This window comes from Dasypus novemcinctus, chromosome 18 (assembly GCF_030445035.2).
Source record: "Dasypus novemcinctus isolate mDasNov1 chromosome 18, mDasNov1.1.hap2, whole genome shotgun sequence".
Lineage (NCBI taxonomy): Eukaryota > Metazoa > Chordata > Mammalia > Cingulata > Dasypodidae > Dasypus > Dasypus novemcinctus.
Window position 1 is genome coordinate 37,641,041 of NC_080690.1, and position 22,706 is coordinate 37,663,746.

General features: G+C 41.2%; 1 protein-coding gene across 8 annotated transcripts in view; it reads right to left on the reverse strand.

Annotated features, from left to right (window-relative positions):
• The window catches only part of CHD9 (chromodomain helicase DNA binding protein 9), a 330,078-nt gene that overhangs the window by 267,200 nt on the left and 40,172 nt on the right, over positions 1–22,706 (reverse strand). For 4 of the 8 annotated variants that reach the window (XM_023587822.3, XM_058280022.2, XM_058280023.2 and 1 more), the window contains exon 1: positions 6,371–6,509. The exons of 3 other annotated variants lie outside the window; for them this stretch is intronic. The gene's annotated coding sequence lies outside the window, so the exon portion shown is untranslated. Of the gene's footprint in view, positions 1–6,370; positions 6,510–18,001; positions 18,036–22,706 lie in introns of those variants that run through there. One more of the 8 variants, XM_058280021.2, reaches the window with a different exon arrangement.

The window sequence follows — 22,706 nt, forward strand, 5'->3', positions numbered from 1 at the left end:
AAAAATTTCGTATTTATTTTATATTCCTTGGTCCTATATTTCATTTAGGTAGAAAGAGTTATCCATCCTCAAACATTCATCTCTGGAGATTAAAAAAAAAAAAAAAAAAAGAGCACAAACATTCTTCAAATAAGGTCTTATTTTAATCAAACCATAGTACTGAACGTGGAATAACTAGTACTCTCATGCAATGCTAACAGGAGTGGAAATTAGCACAAGTTTAGAAAACTAAATGGCATTATTGCTAAAGCTGAACATAGCATGCCTATGACCAGTTATTCTGGTCCTAGTATTATATACTCAACAGAAATGCGTGCATGTGTACACAAAAAGGCACACAAAGGAATGCTCATATTAGTATTGTGCATATTGGTCCCAAACCAAAAACAATCCAAATGTTCAATAGTACTATATTCATACATTAGAATCAACAGCAATGAGAATGAACTACTGCTGCATGGAACAACAAAGATGAGTCTCACAGACATAATGTTATACAAAAGAACACATGCTACATGGTTCCATTTACATAAAGCTCAAAAACAAACAAAACTAATCATGGTGTTAGAATTCAGGATAATGGTTACCTCTGGTAAGGAAGAAAGAAAGCGTAATTGGGAAAGAATGTATAGGGTGCTTCCAGGGTATAGATAACATTCTAATTGTTCACCTGGGTGATTTCATAGGTATGTTCACTTTGAAGAAATCACAGAACTGTACACTAAGGATTTAAACACTCTTCTACGTGTCTGTTATAACTTAATTTTTTAAAAGTTTTTAAAAACCTAACTGGAATAAGGTGAAACGTAAGTATTTAAAAGTCAACATTTAGAATACATCACTCATAAAAACATTGGCAATGGTCTCTGAAAGGACTTCAGTAAACTCTGTAAACTATTAATTTTAATACACTCACCAAAGCAGAACTAATAAGTACATTCTTATGTTTGGATATGCAGGAAATTATGGAACCTTAGAAATAAAGTATTCCCTATTATTATGAAACCTTAGACAACTCTATACCTCTGTACCTAGGTTTCTTCACCTGTAAAACAGACTAAAGTGCTTCAAATCTATAATCCTAAATTTCTAGATTTGTTTTACATAAGGCTGCTCAGTCCTTGAATGGAAAAAAAATTTTTTTTAATGAGTAAATATTTAATTTCCATTTTAAAGATCACCATTATAAAGATAAAAACATAACTGAAAATATAAAAATAAAAGCGTAACTGAAAACATGTAGAAACATATGGAATTCCAGCTAATTCTATAGAAAAAGTAATCTTTTTTAGTTTACTCCACCTGTGATAATGCAAATTTTAAGTTAAAACAAACTTTACGACAATTTGACTTTTCCCCTTTCTCTTATAAAATAACGATATATATTAGCAGTTATCATTCAGAAGCATACCTATCAATTTCCAAAAGAATAAAATTCAAAGTACTTTATACTGTTGCTGATTAGTCAGGTGAACTAAACTGAAATAACTGTTGGACAAGAAAGATGGTTTTTCTCAGATTGCAAACCATGTCCATGTCTAGCAGCAGCAATGTTTAAAATTACTAGTTAAAAAAAAGTTTAAAGTATAATTTAAAATTTTAGATTTTCTTAACTTCACTTAATAATGCCAAATCATAACGGAAGCATCAGAACCTGAGCTCTATTTGATGAATAACAACTCCTAATGATCTGTGCTGTAATTTTTACTCATAAACATCAGAAGCCTTGTTAAAAATGATAAATTTAGTATCAGGCTGCCTGCAAGATAACTGAAAAGAATGCAAGGAATATGAAGACCACATATCTTTTGTATTCTATACCATCACCCAGAGTTATTAAGCATCTAATACTCTACTGGAGTTTATTTATCTCAAGTTTTCTTATATAATATAATCTTGTATTATGAAAAGTCACAAACTTTCAAAAACTGAAGTGCATTGTTAAAAAGATAATTTCAGTTACCAGTTCTCCCATGACAAAAATCTTATATATGAAGCTTGCACCTTCCTCTCAAAATATACACCATGAAGTATGCAATAATATGGTGTCACACTTACGGCTAAATGCATATTAACTTAGGTACCTATCATTCAGATAAAAGCAATCCCTATCTTCCGAAGCACTTGTCTAAAGATGGTGTTCAAAACTTAATTTCTTGCCAAACCTTTTCTTCATTTTCTTCATCTCCGTAGACCACAGCACCACCTATCTAGTTCAACCCAGGAAACTGGAGGTCATATTTTGACACCTTTCTTTCCCTCCATATCCAATCCATCATGAAGTTGTCAGTTCCCTCTCTCACTACATATATACATAGGTGAGTGTGTAATCTCTAATTCTTCCACTTCATTTCATCTTCATAGCTGCCATCCTAGTTTCAGCTACCTTCATGTCTTACTTGGACAAATGCAATATTAGATTACCTGTTTCCACTTCTAGTTTTTTCCAACCCATTCTCAAAATGATACTTTTAAAAATTTAAAGCATTATTACTCCTCCGCTTCAACATCCTGAATGGCTTTACAATATCCTTGGTAAAGCCAGAACTCTTTAACATGCCCTACAAGGCACTGCATGATCCACTCTCTGCCTACCTTTCCAATTTCATCTAGCATGGTTTTCCTCATCATTTCCCTACTGCACCATGAACTTTTAAAATTTCTTCCAACATATTAAGCGTTTTCTTCCTTCACAGCCTTCATGCACATTTTTCTCTTCTGTCTGGTTCCTAGTCTTCAGGTCTTGACTTAAGTATCAACACATGAGAGAACAGTAGTTCCACAAAGGGAAGGATCATGATGGATAGTACGCACTTACTAAACCTGTTTAATGAATGTGAATAATCTGGAGTCCAGAGAATAAATTACAGCTCACAGCAGCTTCCCCTTCTTGGGGTCTCCCATTGTTACTTATTCAGTTTTCCAAGTCTGTTTCTAAAAGGAAGGAGCAAAATAGTGCTCCTGAAAATGGAAAGGCAATACGATAGAGAGAATGTCAGGAAAATGTGCATATGTCAAGCAAGTGAGATAAATAATGCTATGGTCTTCTGGGAAAGAGAAATCTCTGAGGGCTACAATGACAAGAGATGCTTTTATTCACAAGGTAGAATTTGACCTGAGCATTCAGAGACAGAGGTAGAAAGCAAGGGAGAAAAGCCAAAATAAGGAAGTAACTGGCAGCACAAAGTGCTAGAACATAAAAAACTGGAAGGTGATAAATTATACTTACAAACCGTAAAGGGGCTAAATCTTATATCTCATGTTAAAAATACAACTGCTACATAAAACTTAGAAGGATAAAATACATTCTATCACCTTGATACTTGACCCCCATTTCTGCTTTTAAGGTTTTTGAGACACTTGTGACAATATGCTTTCATAACTTGAGTTTTCATCCTGATCAATTTCTCAACTTTCCTTATTCTTACCTATGTTCTTTACTCACTGCACTTAGTGACTACGTGATAAAATTTCCCTAGTAGATCTGTTATTTCAGTCACATCTTTCCTTTGTAGACTCTGACCTCTTTAGGTTTCATCTTTTTCTTTTTCTTCTGTCAGAGAATTTAGCTGACTTTTTTTCTACTATATTTACATCAATAATCAACACATGTAGCTCTTTAAAAATATCTACAAGTTATTTTCAAATGTACCAAAGTTTTTATTTTACTATCAATAGAAAGTTCAACAGATTTTACTTCTCAATTGGTGATGTTACGTCAGTTCCTTAAGTTTATTATACCTTAAACCGCTCCTAAAGTTCTATCTTGTTCCCACAGGTAAACAGCTAAGGTCTAGTTCAATGCCTTGTAGAAGGCATTCAATTATACTAGATAAGGAGTTTGGACTTGGTTTTCATCTAAACAGTTTCAAACTGAAAACTATGATTTCATTAATCTTGTCATTGACTTTTTCCACTGACAGCATTGCTTTCTTACCTTTATACGTACTTGCCCACTTGAGATTTTTCTTTTTAAAAAAATGTTCTTTAAACATAAGGCAATGATACTTTTGGTTTCAAAACGTCCCTCTTTTCTTAACACTCAAAACACAAACATAATTTTTAAATTCAGAGAATGGACACCACCTCATGGGATACTTGGAATCATAGAACTGTAAAACTTAAGGAAGCAGAAATAACTTCATACAAGAGAAAACTAAGGTTCGTAGAAGAAACCTGGCTCTAGCCACATAGACAGATAAGTGACAAAGTCCTGATTCTCTCCAACCAGTACTCCCTCCACCGGGGAGGGCTGCTTCTTAATGATAGCCTCCACTAATGCCCCAAGCCATTTTCCTTCTCATTTAAATACTACTCCTTAACTCTTTAACAAGAGGGTTTTACAAATGAGAAGTTTTTTCCTAAATCTGTTTCTTATACCCTTAGGAAATCATCCCCTTCTTGTCAATCTCAAATTTTTTGCTTTATTTTTTTAACTTTACAAAAGGCACATCTTCCATGAAACTGTTCAGGGATGACAGGGACACTTTAACCAAACCTGGGAGGCAACTATTTTTCTTTCCAGTGCATTTCATGTCTATATGATTTATAGTTTAATAAAAAACTCTCCAAGAACTAAGATCTGCCAATATTTTGTAGTACACTAAAACTATTTAACGTGAACTTTTGAAACAATAGAAGCAGAAAAAAAAATCTTGGACGATACATAATACAGGTTTAACCCATTTGAAGCAACAGATGTGTTTAATTTAACAAATATCTACTCATATTTAAGGTTCAGGGCTGCCTGCTGTTAGCAAAGAGCTGAATTTAAATTCAATTCAATAAATCCAGCAGAAAGAAACTATGGCCAATTCTTTGGGACTGCAAAAAACGACTAATTCCTCCCTCTGCTATGTGGAATCACTCCTCCAGTTCACCTTCTTGCATGGTTCTGTGTATAACGAAGTACTGGTAGACTCATGGTTCTTTTAAAAGTACCTGCACAGTTATGTACAGTCACATTACATAAGAAAGCCCATTTTTCTGTTCATCATCACAGTCGGTTAAGTAGAACTCAACAGTCTGGAATTAGAGAATTAAGGAAAAGATGAGCAGTGGTATCCGAAACTGAGAAACTAATTTGTGATAGACAATGGTTTTATTAATGAAGATAAACTTTATTTAATAAGGGGGAATTTTTTGTTGGTAAGAATATTTCACATAAATGGATAAAAGTCACAACAGTGTCAAATTCCAGTCTTCCAAGAGAGCATTTGTGTAGAACTGTTAATATCACAACTTCAAAAAAAAAATCGTCTACTTTGTTCTGAAAAGTTTTTATTTTTCTTAAATAGCAAAACAAAAACAAACGAAAACCACAAAGCAAAGCAAAACCAAAAAGCGAACAGAAACCACTCTGCGCTGCCAACTGCGACAGGCTAGTAAGACACCAGGCTTTCCGGGTCGTGCTTGGCTTTGGGATGGATGTCCTCGAAGAGCCCAGGAACCACCCATCACGTCCCACACCCAGAGAGCAAGAAGGCGACAGGAGCGGCTGACGGACAGGGGCTGCTGGGGTCTCGGCCACGCTGCAGACGTGGAGTGGCCCCAGAGGCTGCCCCTCGGAGAGAAGGATCCGAGGGAAGACAGGACGGTCTGCACCGGAGAGGCAAGGCCTGGGAAAGCGCCGGAGGCGTCCCGTGCTCCGGGGCACCCAGCGCTTGCCGGGGACGCCCTGTCATGAGTCACCAGGGCGAGAAAGCAGGCGGTCGGGGGAAGAGGCTGCAGGATGGAGAGAAGCCCGACCCTTGGGAGGGAGCCGAGCCGGGGGGGAGGCCCCGACTCCCGCCGGGCGGGGAAGGGGGGGGGCGCAGCCTACTGTCCCCACACCGCCTCGCCCTTGCCGCCCGACCAGCCCTCGCCTCATCCTACGCAACAGGCGCGGGAACCAGGTCCCGACCCCGGGGCGGCGGGGCGGGACAGCAGCCTGCAGCCATGACAGGCGCGGGGCGGGCCGCAGGCTGACTGGGCCGCACGTGCGGGGAGCGCCCCCTCCCCAGCCTCCCCGGCCCGCGGTCCCTGCTGTCCCCGGGCGTGGGCCCCGCACCTCAGGAGGCGGCGGCGGCGTGGCGCAGCCTGCCCGGACCAACCCCCCCCTCCCCCGTAGAGCGGCGGCGGCAGCAGCACGTACTCACCGCCGCCCGCTGGCTCTCGGAAGCCATGACTGAGGCGCCCCCGCCGCCCCCCGCCTCGACCGAGACTGACACGCGCGGCTGGCCGGGTGGGGGCGGCTAAGGCGACCACCCGGCTGACAGACCCGCCCCCGCCTCTCCCCACCAGTTGAGCGGCGGCCGCTACCCCGCGGCGCCCCTGGGCTTCCTCCCCACGCCTGGGGCGGCGGGTGGCAGCAGCGGGCGGCGGCACTTACCGGCGGCTCGGCCAGGCCCCCCTGTCAGCGCGGGCCGGGAGGGAGAGGAGGGAGGAGTGAAGGGGCACCGCCTCCCCCGCGCCGCCACGCACCCGCCTGATTGGCCCAGTTCACTCCCCGGCGCGACCCCACCAGCCCCTGCGAGCGGCACTCCAGCAGTACGGGCGCACATTTGCATATTTGTGCCCGCACCGCTGATTGGCCAGGGCGCACAGGGCGGCTGCGGCCGCGGCTGCTACCGCTGACGCTTGGACCGCGTGGGGCTACCGCGGAGGGAGGATCCCCCTCGTGCTCCCTTTCACTCGCGGCCCAGCCGGAGCCGGCGTGGAGGCCGGCGAGTGGGGAGAGGCTGGGTTGCCTCCTTGCCCCAACATGGCCCCGCGGCGCCGCCGACCCAATCGCCAGTGCGGTTACTCCGGGAGCCCTGGCGGCCTCGGGGTGGGGAAGGATTGGGTCCGGGCGCCCTCTGGCCGGGGCGCAGGGCAGTGCAGTGGCCCGGGTTCCCCGCATCGCCCCGCCGCGGACGCCACGTCAGGCCGCGCCCTCCCGGCGGCCTCTCCCCTCTCGCCGCCCTCCTCGCGGCGTCGCCGCCACGTCAGGCCCGGACAGGCCCGCCCCGGCGGCGCTCTGGCCAGTGGCGAGGTCGGAGCGGAGGTCACTCACACGCAGGGCATCTCCCTGCCCGACCCGGTCTGCTGAGGAACGACGAGGGTATCCAGGACATTTTTCAGGCGGTCCTGGCTGCCGACTCACGTTTTCTTTTCGCGCTGAGACCTGGGTGGTACAGGCTCGCGCTTGTAAAATCGGGAGCAAGGAGCGCCACCGCGATTCTGCAGCGATTCAGCCCAGGTGCTGAGCACCTGCCAAGGAAGAGGCGCCGGGCTAAGGAGGACCCAGCCCCAAATCCTCATCTAGAGAGAGAGTGCGCAGTCCACGTGGTGGAGAGCTGCGACTGAAACCTAGTCTTGCCCTCCTTCTAAATTATTGCACAATTAAGAAGGCAGAGAATGAAGAAAAAAATACAAGGAGAGACGGCAACACTATCCTAAGAGTAGGGAGTGCATGGGAAAACCACTGGCTTACGAAGGTGTCAGACACGTGGGTTCCCTCACCTCTGTCACTAACTGAGCGACCGACATTAAGTTATTCCGTGTCCCAGGGCCTCTGTTTTCCCCTCTGTAAAATGAAGAGATTGGACGAGTTTTCTAAGAGTCTTGCAGCTCTAAAATTCTATGGGCCTCTCTTCCACGCCCTGGTATGATTTTTACCTGGTTAAAAGTTTAAAATCCATATTAAAATGCGAGATACATAAAATAATAGAAAAAAAGGAGATGGGAGATAATAAGTAGTAATTACTGTTTTAGTCCACTGAGGTTTCCAAGTATTATATTAGGCAGAGAGACTGGAGACCTGGGATCTACTCCCCATTCTGACCTTAACTGTTTTGTGACCTCAAAAAATACAAGTATACTTCATTCAACAGATATTATAATAAAGATATATGTAAGCTGCAAATCAAAAAATAAAATAAAAAATAATGGAATGTTTAAACTTTAGTCAGCCTACCTTGTGTTCCAGACTCTGCTGTTTCTAATCCAGTGTTGGTGATATTTAGCATTCCATGTAGAGCTGACAGAAACCTCTTTAATTTCTGTGTCCACAGAGTATAGAGTAATGTCACTCTGCTTGTTTATGCCTGATCAAAACTGAATGACTGGAGTAATGTGGTACTGCTAGTTGCCAACTAATTTCATTCCTAATATTCTTCATGAAGTCCCCCAGTGTAGCTCTATTTAGCTGAAAGACTGAAGGGGGTGGGAGAAAAAACCCCACTGAGAGAAAAGTTACAATTACAGTTTGATTGTCTTCAATAATACTTAGTAACAACCACATACCAGGAAAAGAATGCATAGAAACAGTCCATCTCTGAGCTCCCTATACCACTTATTATTTGAATACTGCTTTAGTTTGCAAATTCAACCTGTTAAGTTCAATTAGGCCAGTGACAGCTCATTTATCTGGGCATCATAAGAAAATAAGATATCCAACATGAATGAAAACTTTACCTAGTTTACATAACTACCTCCCCTTCTGAGACGAAAATGGTCATGTTTTCTCAAATACTGCCCTTTGAAAATAGCTTATACTTTTATTGATCATAAAGGGGCATCACATTATCAACATTATTGTTTTCTGCTGTGATCAATGAATCCCCTCAAAAGTAAATCTATCTATTTGCACTTATACGAAAAGGACTGTAAAATGCTGGGGTTTTTAAAAAATGCATCTGTTGTATTTTTGCTTTGCTTTGTAGGTTTCCTTCCTCACTAAAAGGCTAACACATTCTTCATCGTAACAACCTTCTTTCCTACTTTTTTGATGCTTCTACTAGATAAACTTTTACTAGTTTGACTCTCAGGTTTTGAGGAAAGATTTTCTGTGGGGTTCTCCTGTGAGTTAAGTACATGAGTTCTTGTGACATCTATTTTGACTGCGCAGTGACTGGTTTTCCCTTATTTCCTAGCTCGCGGTGGTATTCCGGATAACTGAGGTTTCTGGATATGTGTACTCAGGAAAAGTTATTGTAGTGAACAACTGCTTAGGGGCTGGGTCAATAAATATAACCTGCTGCAGTCCACATTCGCAAGAGTCAACATCATCAACCACATCACAATCTGGCAACCCAGGCCCAGCATTTCCATCAGGAAATGAAATATAGAGCCAAGTGCTGGCCATGCTCTCAGGGTCACCAGGTCCCACTCCAGAAAGGATGGTTCCTTTGCTACCAAATATCTTTCAAAGCAAAAAGCCCCTTTATCTGTAAACAACAGTTCAGGTCTCCAGAAAGCCTGTGCCAATACAGAAAGTGGTTCTCTATACCCTGAATAAAACATTCTAAGAGTATGTCTGACAGGTTCCATTTACTGAAAATTATCTAGTTCCAGGCAGTGTTAAGGGTTTATATTTGTTTATTTCATTTTACCTTCACAACCATCCTATGAGAAAGGGATTATTATTCCCATTTTACAGATGAAGAGGATCCAAAAGCTTTCCCTGGTTACACAGTCATTGAGTGGCAGAAATAGGATTTGAATCTACATCTGTCTGGCCCCTGCGCCTGTGACTCTTAACCATGTGCTTTATTCCCTCTTTTCAAACTCAGTTTCCAATTCTCTGTTTATTAAGCAACATTTTAATTACAAATTTGGCACCTTGGAGGGGGAAATTCCCTGTATAATCATTTTTGTTCAGGTCAGTTCAGGTCACCAAATAGAAATACCCCATAATATATAAATCAAATTTGGTCAATTTCTTGCAAGTTTGATGCTCTAGTACCTGTTCACTTTGAGGAGAAACTGATACAATTGAGATCCTGAAACTACAAAACTGAGGTTTAGACTAAGGAAGACCTAAAAAAGTGATGTCCATGGAATAGCGAAAGCAATCTTATAAAGAACAACAGAGGGAAGTGGACATGGCTGAACTGATAGAGCGTCCACCTACATTATGGGAGGGTCCAGGGTTCAATACCCAGGGCCTCCTGACCCATGTGGTAACTGGCCCACGTGCAGAGCTGCTGCGTGCAAGGAGAGTTGTGCCACGCAGGGACTCCCCTGTGTAGGGGTGCCAAACGCAAAAGGAGTGTGCCCCTCAAGAAAAGCCGCCCTGTGTGAAAAGCACAGCCCACCCAAGAATGGTGCTGCACACACGGAGAGCTGACGCAGCAAGGTGATGCAACAAAAAAGAGATGCAGTTTCCCAGTGCCGCGGAGAATGCAAGCGGACGTAGAAGAACACAGCGAATAGAACAGAGAGCAGACAACAGGGTGGGGGTGGGGAGGGGAGAGAAATAAATCTTAAAAAAAGAAAAGAACAGAGTTAGAGAACGACTCATCTTTTCTGAATTCAAAACTTACTACAGGGAAGCAGATGTGGCTCAACTGACAGAGTGTACGTCTACCATATGGAGGGTCCAGGGTTCGAATCCCGGGCTTCCTAGTCTGCACGGTGAGCTGGCCCATGTGCAGTGCTGCCATGCGCAAAGAGTGCCATGCCATGCAGGGGCGCCCCCGCGCAGGGAAGCCCCACGTGCAAGGAGTGCGCCCTGCAAGGAGAGCCGCCCCGAGTTAGAAAAGCACAGGAGTGGTGCCACACACACGGAGAGCTGACACAGCAAGGTGACGCAACAAAAAAGAGATGCAGTTTCCCAGTTCTGCTGGATTATGCAAGCGGATGCAGAACACACAGCAAATGAACACAGAGAGCAGACAACAGGCGAGAAGGGGAGAGAAATAAATAAAATAAATCTTTAAAAAAACTTACTACAAAACTACAGTAAACAAGAAAGTGTGGTATGGGCATTAAGGGCAGAAACACAGATCAATGGAACAGGATTGAGAGTCCTGAAATAAACCCTTGTATTTATAGTCAATCAATTTTCCACAAGAGTGCCAAGACATTTAAATTAAGAAAGAATAGTCTTTTCAACAAATAGTGCTGGGTCAGTTGGCTATATACATGCAAGAGAATCAATTTCAACCTCACAAAATACTCAGAAACGCAAAAAGGATCATAGCCTAAATGGAAGAGTTTAAACTATAAATTTCCTAGAAGAAAACACGGGAATAATTCTTCATGACCCCAGAGTAGGCAATGGTTTTTTAGGTATGAAACCATAAGCATGAGTGACAAAAGACTAGATAAATTGGACTTCATTAAAATTTAAAACATTTGCACAAACAACCAAAAAAAAAAGTAGATAAATTTAACTTTATATATTTTTTAAAAAAACCTCTTATGTTTCAAAGGGCGCCACCAAGAAAGTGAAAAGATAACCCAGAGTATGAGAAAAATTATCCCCAAATCATGTATCTAATATACAGAATATATAAAGAATTTTTACAACTCAACAATAAAATTGCAAATAACCCAATTTAAAAATGGTCAAAGTATTTTGAATAGACATTTCACCAATGAAGACATACAGGTAGCTAATATGCATATGAAAAGATGTGCAACATCATTAGTCATTAGGGAAATGCAAATCAAAACTACAGTGAGATACTACTTCACATCCACTAGGACGGCTGTTGAAGCTTGGCTAGTAAGACAGAAATCAATAGATGGATCTGGAACATGGCAAGAAGTCCATGTGGACATAAATAACCCCAAGATGGCTTCTGGAAGACCCCCCCACACACACACACAAGATTCTGCCATTCAGAACAAGATTTCCTCTGGAAACCTGGAGACACCCCAGATATTCCCCAAGGACTTTACATTGGGCCCTCCTGGGGGATTGATGGGTGGGGTAATCAATCAAAACGGCAAACAGCTGGTACTCTTCCTATGCCATTAGCAAAGGGGTGGAATAATTAACTGTTCAAAAAGCAGGCAAAGTCCTGAACACTCTCTCACCTTTGGACCCCGATTCTGGCTGCCTTCTCCCCAGCTTGGATCCCTATGCAAGTAAATCTGGGCATTTATAATCTATAATGGGGAACTGTAGTCTGTAAATCAACCTGCTTTATCACTTTTCAGCCCCTTCCTCTCTACCTGGCACCCATGATGTTATTTTCTTCCATTTGTCTTCCCTTCCTACCTTAGTAAATTACTGGTCTAACTTATTTGACGTGCTCTTGAAATTCATTTCTGCAGCATAGTCAAGAACCTAGACAAAATCCGGTTACACTATAATAAAAAAGATGGACAATGAGAGTTGGCGAGGATGTGGAGAAACTGGAACACTCTTACATTGCTGGTGGGAATGTAAAATGGTGCAGACTTTTGAATAACATTTTGGCAGTTCTTCAAAAAGTTCAACACGGTTACCATATGACCCAGCAATTCTACTCTTAGGTATATACCAAAGGGAAATGAAAACATATGTCTACACAAAACCTTGCATACAAATGTTCATAACAGCATTATTCACAATAGCCAAAAAGTGGAAACAACCCAAATGTCAACTAATGAATGGATAAACAAAGTGTGGAATATCCATACAATGGAATGTTAACCAGCAATAAGGAGGATTAAGTATTGCTATGTTCCACAATATGGATTAACCCTGAAAATACTATGCCAAGTGAGAGACACCAGATACAAAAGACCCTGTACTATAGGATTTCCATTTTTATGAAATGTCCAGAATTAGCAAATCTATAGGGATGGAATGTAGATTAGTTGTTACTGGGGTGGGAGCAGGGAATGTAGAATGGGGAGTGAACATTAATGAGTACAGGTTTCTTTTTGGGGTGATGAAAATAAAATTAAATTGTGGTGATGGTTGCACAACTCTGACTATACTAAAAGTCATGGAAATATAGATTTAAATGGGTGAATTTTATGGTACGTGAATAATTTATCAATAAAGAGATTTTTGAAAAAGTGATGCCTAGCTAGCCACTTCCAATTTAGGTAAATCCATACATATCTGTATGGATGCATGTTTAAACAAGAGAAACAGATATATTTTAGTTATATCTACAAAATTAGTTAAGCAGGAATATTTTTTTAATCTGAAGATTGTTGTATTGGCACTGTTTCCATTTCTCATATTGGACTCACTGGTTTTGTGACTATGGTGTAATTTACTGTGTTTTTTTTTAAGATTTATTTTTTATTTATTTCTCTTCCCCTCCCCCCCATTGTCTACTCTCTGTGTCCATTCGCTGTGTATTCTTTGTTGGTTTGCATTCTTGTCAGCGGCACCAGGAATCTGTGTCTCTTTTTTGTTGCATCATCTTGCTGCATCAGTTCTCTTCTCTTTGTGTGCAGTGCCACTCCTGGGCAGGCTGCGCTATTTTCACATGGGGCAGCTCTCCTTACAGGGCACACTCCTTGCACGTGGGGCTCCCGTACATGGGGGACACCCTTGCGTAGCACGGCACTCCATGCATGCATGGAGTGCGCTGTGTACAGGCCAGCTCACCACGCAGGTCAGGAGGCCCTGGGTTTGAACCTTGGACCTCCCATGTGGTAGGCAGACGCTCTCTCAGGTGAGCCAAATCCACTTCCCAATTTACTGTTAATTTACATGTGCTTAAATACCTACACCATATATTTGTACTAGACTGGGTACTGTGTTGGCTACAGAAGAAAGGATTTCCATACACATAATAATTAATAGATATATAATAAATAGTTAACAAATACATGTATATGTATAAAATATTTTCTCACTCATCATTTTTGACATTTATTCACAGGTTGCAGCACTAAAGAAAATGTTCTTTCGCAGACCAACCAAAAGTACTGATAAATGTTAAGGCATGCTTTTTAAATCTTTTATACATAAAACTATAGCATATAACAATTTCCATGTTTTTGCAGAAATGAATAGTAGCTTGAATAGCTCAAACACTTCTCCACTCTAGAAGAAACTGAAAGGTGGAGGGAGATGTGGCTCAAGCTGTTGAGCTCTCACCTACCACACAGGAGGTCCTAGGTTCGGTTCCCAGTGCCTCCTAAAGATGAGTAAGACAGCAGCTGATGCAATGGGCTGGCACAGCAAGCTGATGCAACAAGATGACCAACAAAGAAATACAAGGACGAAAACACAATGAGAGGCATAACAAAGCAGGGGCTGGAGGTGACTGGGCACCTCCCTCCCACATAGGAGGTCCCTGGTTCATTCAGTTCCAATGCTGCCTAAAAAGACGAGCGTACAATGGATGCAGTAAGCACAAAACAATGAGGGAGAGGGGGAGAAATAAATTAATAAATCTTTTAAAAAAAATCTGGAAGGAACTTTAGTTAGTTCAACAGGGAGGAAAAACTAATTTCACATTAGCCCAGGGAGTTGTGACATTTCTTTAACTGCATGAAGAACACAGGTTCTTTTTAGAACAGGAGTGGAAGATACCACTAGAGAACTCTTTGACCTTCTTTTTCAGGCTCTTGTTCAAGCAAATAGATAGGAAGGCTAGGTAGGCTTTCAGCTGTAGCTCAAAGCATCTTAAAGATCATTTATAAGCCATGCTCCACATTGTTTTCAAATCTAGAGGCTGCTGATAATAACAACATCCAAAGGATGTGTCCAGCCAGGCAGCTGCTCTTCAGATTCTTAGACCCATTTAAACAGAGACAGATCTTAGCCACTCTAAGTTTTATCTAGTTTATCTGCTGCTGTTAGCTAGGAATACACTTCAAAGCAGGATCCTACTTGAACAGTTGAAATCTTAGACTATTCTGCTTTCATATAACATTTGTTTGTCCTAATCTTAAAGGATCTTCAGGGAAAAAAGATTTTGATGTTTTCCATGATAAGACATCCTGAGCAGCACCTTTCCTCTCTTGATGCATCTGCTTCTCTTTGGGGACTATAAGCACTCCTGGAGAAGTTACATCTAAACTAAGTTTGAAGGGATCAAATGCATGAAATGTGACTGCTATTAAAAAATGAATTCATCAACAAGTATTTAGAATGTCTGTGATGTGTGAGGCAGTGCTAGGGGCTGGGAACACAACAATCAACAAGACGGGCATGGTCCTTTGGCCCCATAGCAAATTATTTTGTAAAGTAAATAAATATGCATTATTTTTATTAATTTTGGTAACACTTAACCTTCATTTACAGGCATTGTAATGGGTGAGTTTCAAAAAGCATGTATGACCTATACCACTTAGCCTATAGACTGATGAAAACTGTAAGCATATATTTTTCTAATCAACTGGTTTGCTTTAAAGGCATTATAGGCATCTTATTTCAAGAAGCAGCCCATCCTGGTGCAATTTAAATCCATCTTGTCTTGTTTAAGCTTCAAAGAGGAAACATAGCACCAGGTTTCCTTCGAATACTTCTTGACTTTTTTTTTTTTTTCTTATACATTTTATATAGCCATGACTATAACTTGGTCACCATCTTTCCAAGCTCCTGCTGGTCAGGTTTTATACCCATACTTAGGTCTTTGGGAAGACCTTACAAAGTTCATAGATTATTGTGAGGTACAAAACAAATCCTTTCTTTAACTGACCAAAGTCTGGTATTTTATATAACTAGCTAAGTTTTTTTCTTGCTTCCTCTTGATTTATTTTTTAAGACTTATTATTTTATTTATTTATTTTTATTTACTCCGCCTCTCTCAAATGGTTCTCTTGTCTGTCTGCTCATTGTTTGCTTGCCTTCTCCAGGAGGCACCAGAAACCAAACCCACATGGGAGGTGAGTGCCCAATGGCCTGAGCCACATTCACTCCCCTGGATTTCTTAAGGGGAATATTTCTTAGTAAGATCACGTTTTGAAGCACTCCTATTTTATCAGGACATTGTCATGTCTTATGCAAAAGCATTAAGGGATTATTTGAATTCTTGGATATTTTGATTGAGGATGCATGATAACTGTAGTTGCTTTCTTTGCACTGAATTCTGTGGTTTGTTTTATAGAGGATGAGTAACCACATGCCAAACATGTAAATTAATTCCAGGTTATATGATAGGAAAACTTTATAAATTTAAGAGCAGTAGGACCTTTGAAAGTTTTGCTGAAAATAAATATATGTAGCCTTTTTTCTCTACGTACCATTTTTGGCAGTTTGAGATTATTTATGAATCCCAAAAAGAGAAAGATTGTTTGTAAACTAATCTATACCTCTGGGTGTGATACCCTTTGATTGTATTAAATTCAAAGGTTTTAATTTTACCTGATAAAATCAATTTAGGGCTTTTAATTCAAGAACATCAAGTAGGGTATGACATCCCCCTTGGTGGGATGACATAAACAGGCACTCACTCAAGAAGATAAAGAAGAGAAAGAGAACTCTGTCATGTTAGATCCTGAGGCCCAAGGAAAGACAAGCCATTCGCCTGACAGTATACAGCTGAGAAGGCCTGGAAAGAAAGGAGCCCTATTTCCAGAGACTGATACAGGAAACCCTGAGAAACCAAGCAGAGAGGGCCTGCCATCTTGCTTCAACATGTGGTAAGCGACTTTGGTGAGAGAGCAACCCTGAGTTGAATTCTTTAGGCCTTGTAATTTTAAGCTTTTATCCCAAATAAATACCCTTTATAAAAGTCAAAAAATTTCTGGTACTTTGCATCAGCACCCCTTTGGCTGATTAATACACCGTTAGATGTTAAGCAGTCATTGGTTTTGCACAATTGAGGTAGAAGTTTCAGTAAAAATAATGGAGGAGGCTGGGTCTGTGTTTCTTAAAACACGAAATTCATAGAAATATTTAGGCCTCATACAGACACATATTTTATTTCTCCAACACTGAAAATATTTGACAAACATTCCACCTTCCAGAAAGTTTGATTGGGTAGAGACCTCAAAATAGTGTGTCAGAAAACTGAATTCTTCTACACTGGGGCCAGTTCTGCCAGACCAATAGCCCAGACTAAGCCTATTTTCAAATAATGGTTAGCAATAGGATAAAAGACTAAAGAAATAGCAAATCCTCTGGATATCAAATATACAATTGACAGAATTTTTGTTTCATTGTTAATTGGTGTCATGTAGGACAGCCTAATTTTTTTTCTCCAAGTCAGACTATTCTTAGCCAATTTTTGGCTAATAACATGGACCCCTCTTTGTCCAGCACATAGTACCCTGGCCCCTTGAGGATACTTCTCTTTGTGTTTCCTTTGCAGAGTATCTAATATTTGGCAAGAACATACTGAGTATTTTGTGTAAATTATAAGAAATGTCAGACTGGTGCTTTCTTACTACCTTCCACCCCTCTTTCTAGAAAGTGACTAGTCTCTACTGTTCTGCAACACACCACTCTCCTTGTCTCGGACACTTCTCCCCTGTTATTCCCTCTGCCTTATCACTGGGTTCTAAGTAGAGCCATTCCTTCTCTTCCTTAGAGTCTTGCAAAAAATGGCTCCTCAGAGAGGCCTTCCTTGACCCCTAATTTGCTAGTTTGTTTCCTGCTTAAGTTGTCACTGTCCTGCTTATGTATTTGTTTATTATTTGGCTTTACCTCCTTAGGGGGGAGGGGAAGTATCTTGAAGGCAAGACCGGTTCAGTCTTATTCCTGGCAGTATTACCAGCCCTAGAACACAAGTGCTCACTAAGTGTTTTTACACAGAATGAACTATTCACCCAACATACCTGCAATGTTCTGGCAGAAAGAGCTACTCCCATTTGGGATTATCCGGCCTGGTTTTGAACAAGACACTGGAAGCCTCTATCCGAGGTTCTCAAACCTGCCTGCACATCAGAATTACCTCACAAACTTGAAAATTAACTTTGTCCAGACCCTGCCCTAGAGTAGAAAAGCACTGCTCTAAGTGACAGAGAATTGAATTGTCACTTGGCTGTCAAGTACATACTATGGGGGAGAGTCTTTCCTGTGTTACCTAGGTCTAGGGTACCCCAAGGTATACTTAGACCACTCTTGTGGCTTCTAGATACCTGCCTCATTATTACGAGGGGGTGGAACCTGGCACAAACCAGATAAAAAGTTAACCACTCAAGAAAGACAAATGGCATCCAAGTAACTTGCATTCAACTGTTGGTCAGCACTGATTTTAAAAACCTCATACTACTGGGGGAAAGTTCTAGCACACATCTCTCTTCCTTCTTAAAAGAAAGTTCCAGGCATAAATAAATGGAATGAATGAATGAACAAATAAATGAATGAAGCATGCACTTGGGCTGCAAAGCAAACAAAAACAATACTCACAGAAGAGGGAAGTGTCCAAATTCCATCCTCTTCCCTGAAAGAAACAGAGACCAAATAGTCGTGGGCTAGAAACACTTGTTCATTTTTCTTATTATTGCAGATGCTACATTTTGAAGCCTTACAGATAATTGGGTCCTCTAAATTTTTTTTAAGGAGAAACAAGGCTTATTGATATCTACAAAATTTTTTTTCCTCAAACAATACATTTAATAAACTGTTTTTAAAAATCACCAACAGGGAAGTTGATATGGCTCAAGCAGCTGGGCGTCTGCCTACACATGGGAGGTCCCAGGCTCAGTTCCTGATGCCTCCTAAAGAAGATGAGCCAGACAGCAAGCTGACATGGCGAGCTGACACAATAAGATGACACAACAAAGAAACACAATGAGAGAAACAACAAGTGGGAGTGGAGGTGACTGAAGCCATTGGGTGCCTCCCTCCCACATGGAAGGTCCTGGGTTCAGTTCCTGGTGACTCCTAAAAAGAAGATGAGCACACAATGAACAGACAGAGCGAACAGACAGTGACTGCAAACATGGGGGATGGGAGTTGGGAGAGAAATAAATAAATCTTAAAAAAAAAAAAAAAAATCACCATCAAAAATGCTGACAAAAAATCAGGCTTATGCCAAAAGTCATTTAGAACCCTAGTCCCCCCTCAATTTAGAAAAGCCAAAGCAATAAAGGAAATGATTAGAAGTGGATTTCTCTGAGTTTCTATGCCTTGCCAACAGAATAATCAGCAATTTTTCTTGCCTATAAAGTGAGAATCGTAACACCTATGCTCCCTGCCTCATATTGTTTTTGTTTCTTATAGATAATATTCACATTCTCTGAAAATGCTAGTGTACAAATGTATAGTATAGTCTTCTGTCTTGTGGGTGAACTTTAAGGAAAAAAAAGTCATTGATTATATATACTAGGATATTCTACATGTCCAGCAAAGTGCAGAACAAAAAAATTTGTCTATAAGCAATAATTGCTTGGAGTCTGTATTAGTCAGGGTTCTCTAGGGAAACAGAATTGAAAGGAGATATCTGTATATAGTATAAGAATTTATAAAATTCTCTCACATGACCATGGAGATGCACAAGTCCAAATTCCACAGGGCAGGTTGCAAACCAGGGGCTCTCATGAAGGTCCTTGATGAGTTCCCAGGGGACAGTGGCTGTCCAAAGTGGAGCTGGAAGTTCTCTCCCTGAATGCTGAAATCACTTTCCTTTTTGAGGCCTTCAAGTGATTGGATTGCTGATGGCAATCTCCTTGCTTGATTGTATTAATAGATATAATCAGCCATCTATGCAATCAACTCACTGATGATTAAAGTCCATGAAAGTCCTTGTTTTACAATTAGCCCACTGCTTACCTGATCAACAACTGGGTGCCATTACCTGGCCAAGTTGATACATTAGCCTAACCATCACATCCACCACAAAGGAAAACGAACCAATTAGACTAGAACAGTAGGTAGATCAACAAACAGGAAAAGTGATTTATTTTTGCAGAAGGAGATCACAGCTCAATCAGGTACAGAAATAAAATTTAAAACCCACTTATTCACTCCCCAAAAGTTTGTTTCTACCCTCAGATCTAAGTTCTTTAATTTCCCACTGAAGATGTCCAGGATATCGAAAGGGCTATTTAAATTCAGAGACCTTATCCGTCAAGGTTAGAGCAACAAACTTCAACAGCTAAGAGTTAACAAGCTTCCATTCAAGGCTTTCAGTAGATAAGAGAATCTGAAAAGTTGAACTCAATTTTGCAGGTGATCCCCAGGACCCTTTAAACAGGGTAACTCTTGCCTCCTGAATTCTCAAAGCTACAAGCAACTTTAGAGATTGTCTAGTTGAGAGGCAGGAATAGATTGGAATCCTGTGTGGTCAAAATAAATCTTTACTCTCACCTGGTCTGAGTTTCTTTTTTTTTTTTTTTTTTTTTTTTAAATATTTATTTATTATTATTATTTTTAATTACATTAAAAAATATATATGAGGTTCCATTCAACCCCACCGCCCCTGCCCCCCACTCCCCCCACAGCAACACTCTCTCCCATCATCGTGATACATCCATTGCACCTGGTCTGAGTTTCTTTATTAGTAAAACAGAGACAAAAATATCTTCTTTGTAGGATTAAGAATCTGAAGATTAAAGATGATATACCTAAATGACTTTATATTAATTAGTTATCAATAAATTATAGCTAATTTTTAAAGCCCATTCAGTAATTTCCAAATTTGTTCAAGTGGCAAAGTACCTGGGAGTCGCAGGTCACTTTGAAATATTGTTATAATCCATTTGTATGACCCAGAAAAAATGATTTAATAGCAAATATGACTACACTGTATTGATAAATACATCACAAATAAGAGCACTTCTGTTTGCTGAAACAAAGAGAATTCCCCTAAACAAGCTACTGAATGGCTAATAGATCAGAATCTTTCCATAGTATTTGTTGATTACTTGTTCATTTGATTTATTTGTCAGACTGAGAATAGAGGCAATTATAAACAGACAAGCAACAGTAGGCAAGCAGAGAAAAGACCTATAATGCAATTTAGCTGCAGGCCTCATAGAACTTATAAACTTCTGCTAATAACACGTAATACATTACCAGCTGATCGATTTTCAAACTTTTTTAAAAGCAAGGAAACACTTTCTTCAAGAAGAGTTTTTTGTTTTGTTTGGGGTTGTATTTTTTCCCCCAGAAGCTCAAGATGTAAAACAGAAAAACAACAAACCCAAAGGGAATAAAACAGAACAAAGGCTGAGCAGCCCTTCTGCAAGCCCTGAGATCCATCTCCTTTCCACACCCCTTGCAGGCATCTGTGAAGACTTCCTGCGCACACACTGAACTCCACTAAATCCAGCCCCCTTATTCTGCAAATGAAAAAATTAACACGCAGAGGGGCTGAGGGATTTACTCAAGTATGCCCAGTGAATTTATGAGAGAGGCGAGACTAGGACCCAGGCCTATGACTTCTCAGTTCAACATTTTCCCCCATTCCACAAGAACTACTAGGATGTCACTAGGTTTTTCCAAAATAACCTATTGCTAGGGGTGAATTACCTTAAAACCCTTCTCAAATTGTTAGGGAGATCACATATCCTTCCTTTGCCTACCTTTGTTATGTCCTGTGCTGTATTAAAATTCATCTGCTGGGAAGGGGATTTTGGCCCAACGGATAGAGCATCCGTCTACCACGTGGGAGGTCCAAGGGTCAAACCCCTGGCCTCGACCCACGTAGAGCTGGCCCATGCACAGTGCTGATGCGTGCTAGGAGTGCCCTGCCACGCAGGGGTGTCCCCCGCGTAGGGGAGCCCCACACGCAAGGGGTGTGCCCTCTAAGGAGAGCCGCCTAGCGCAAAAAAGTGCAGCCTGCCCAGGAATGGCGCTGCACACAAGGAGAGCTGATGCAGCAAGATGACACAACAAAACGAGACACGGATTCTGGGTGCTGCTGACAAGAATAAAAGTGGACACAGAAGAACACACAGCAAATGGACACAGAGAGCAGACAACTGGCGGGGGAGGGGGGGAAGGGGAGAGAAGCAAATAAAAAACACATAAACAAAAAAATTCATCTGCTTATGTCAGAGACCATCAGCTGGCCTGCACATTGTATTTAACCATCTTGAATTAATTGCCAACATTTAAAAGTCAAATTTTGCCTAAAAAATTTGGATTGCCAGCTTCAATTGAAAAATAAGAAATTCTAGCAACATTGAACTCTCATACCCAAGTAACAACAAACAATAGGGACTGAGTAGAGGCATATACTCCCCAGTTTGTCACAGTCACCACCAATCCCTAATGACTCATGTCTGCTTTTATCTTTTATTTTCTGGCCCCTGTAGGACTTGGCTTTGTTGACCCTGGTCAAAAACCTATGTCTATAGAAGTAAAAACTAGGAGACAGATATAGAGGACAGTCTTCAAAAGATGAGACAAATGCCATTGTAAAGAATGCTGTTTCTCTGCAATGGTTAAGAAGAAAAGTTGCAGGGTTACCTTCCTGACTGATTTATTTTTCTGGGTGCTGTGAAATTAGCCATAGACTAGAAGAGATCTAAGTCCCAATTGCTTTCCTATGTGTCCCCATTTATACCACCATCTATAGCACATCTCCAAGCACCTTAGCCCTCAGAAGATTCATCATTAAATCACGTGTCAGTCTGTTTCCTGTCTTCCAGTGCACCTCACTCAGCATAATGGTTAGGAAGGAGGCGCCTAATTTCTTGAGCCACCTCCATTCCCTGCTTTGTTGTGTCTCTCATTATGTTTTTTCTTCTTATGTCTCTTGCTGCGTCAGCTTGCTGTACCTGCCAGTTACATCAGCTTGTTGTCTTGCTTGTTTTCTTTAGGAGGCACTGGGAACCTCCGCTCCCTGCTTTGTTGCATCTCTCATTATGTTTTTCTTCTTGTGTCACTTTTTGCCTCATCTTGTTGTGTCAGCTTGCTAGGTCTGCCTGTCATGCCAGCTCACTGTCTTCTTTAGGAGGCACCAGGAACCAAACTATGGACCTCCCATGTGGTAGGCAGAGGCTCAGTCATATGAGCCACATCTACTTCCCAGAGTGTTTTATTATAACAATTCTGTAGATAACTGGAAGACAAGCCAGAACATGATAAATGCCACAAATGAGGCATTGTTAAAATGCTACTAAGGTTTAAAGATAGGATTTGTTTTATTTACAGAGAAGCCAGT